At 45.2% G+C, this 1,740-nt stretch overlaps 1 protein-coding gene across 1 annotated transcript in view; it reads left to right on the forward strand.

The window, feature by feature from the left end:
* The window catches only part of ERCC6 (excision repair cross-complementation group 6), an 86,266-nt gene that overhangs the window by 3,115 nt on the left and 81,411 nt on the right, over positions 1-1,740 (forward strand). The window lies entirely within an intron of this gene.

The raw sequence follows: 1,740 nt of genomic DNA on the forward strand, positions 1-1,740 counted from the left end.
TGTCTGACCTTTCAGCTCTTTCCCTTTAACATGCTCTGTTATACAGTGTTTTTAAACACACACACACACACACACACACACACACACACACACACACACACACACACATGTCTGACCTTTCAGCTCTTTCCCTTTAACATGCTCTGTTATACAGTGTTTTTAAACACACGCACACACACACACATAACATGCATGCGTGCATCCATACATATGTATTTGAGAATAAGTTCCCTTCCGGCTTTGCTTGTCTCCTTGCTCACGTGCCCTTTCCAGGTCTTCCTGGCTTCACCATTTGCCTTCATCCAGTTTAGGCTCCCGTTTGGCATGCTGGCCTCCCATTCAGTCTCCTTTTCTGGTGTGAACTTTCTTTTCTTTCTGCTTAGCTCCTGCTCACACTGTTTGTCTCCATTCTGTTCCTGCTGACACAGCCATTGCCCCTCACCCACACCTTGCTCACTGTTCAGAGCGGCTGGCCCTTCATCCCTTCCTTGGGTTTTACAGTCAGCACCCAGCCACACTGGGGCTGCATTTAGGGTTGGAGAACTTAAGAGTAGGGAACATCTGTTAGAGTATTGTTTTTATGAGTTTGAAACATTTTTTAGGATTTATTTACAGCTTTGTGAGGTTAGAAACATTTTTTAGGATTTATTTACAGCTTTGTGAGGTTAGAAACATTTTTTAGGATTTATGAAAATTCATTGCAAGTGACTAGTTTTGGTCATTTTAGTTCTGCCGTCCAAAATGGCTAGCAGACATCCTTGTGCTTACTGCGGATCCACTGCAGTGAGTTGAGCCTTGCATCTCTTGAGTTCCCGTTTAGACTCAGTTCACGTGGCCCTCCTCTTTCTTTGCACTCACCAGTCTGTTGTCTTTACCACCCCATCTTCTCTCACTTACCTCTGGAATAGAAGCCCAAAGGTCAGAGCCAGCAGTAGCTTGAAACAGCCGGGCCCCTTCCCCCCAGATCAGAGAGGGGACATCTGGTCTCTTGTGGGAGCATGTGAATTGATGTGCAGAGACCTTCTCTGACCTCTAGTTTCTGGTGGTCTTTCAAGGGGCGGAGAGGACCAAACTTTAGGCCACTTCAGATCCTACTCTAACTTGATTATATATTCCTATCTTTCTTTAGCGGCTCTTTGATGTTTAGAGATAGACTATTTAGAGTGAAAGTGTTCTGAATGGGGTTTTGCTGAGAGAAAGACTGAGGAAAAAAACTTCAAGTCGTTGCAGCGTGGCGTCTGTATTCAGGGTTTTGCCTTACGCCTTTCTCATGCGCAGTTGAAACACTTTTGACCTTGGGAAGACAAATCAGGCACCACAGGCCCAGTAATTTGTGGATGCTGTAGAAAGGCCACATGTCTGTGTCTGGCGATGTCAAGGGAGATAAGACAGAGGAGTCTGGGGCGGGCAGGGTAAAGGGGCATAGCAAAGCGTATTTTCTTTTAAAGTGCATTAATTGCATAGAGTACTATAAAAGACAGTCATCAACATGGGAGTTTATCAAAGGAGCCTGCTTTTTTGACTGTTTGGACTTTTGTGTTTTTATTTCTTGTCCCCACAGCCTATTGACATCCATAGCACATTGACTGCTATGCAGAGAGGTTTAGTGATTTACCCAGTGTGTAATGGAGGAAACCAAGTAGAACAGTTCCAACTCCCAAGTCAGTACCTGTTTACCCGAGTACTCAGGCGTGTAGAAAGCTGTGTGCTGCCCACTCAGAGAGCAGGTGTGCAGAGAAG

This window comes from Galeopterus variegatus, unplaced genomic scaffold, assembly GCF_000696425.1.
Source record: "Galeopterus variegatus unplaced genomic scaffold, G_variegatus-3.0.2 Scaffold1369, whole genome shotgun sequence".
NCBI lineage: Eukaryota > Metazoa > Chordata > Mammalia > Dermoptera > Cynocephalidae > Galeopterus > Galeopterus variegatus.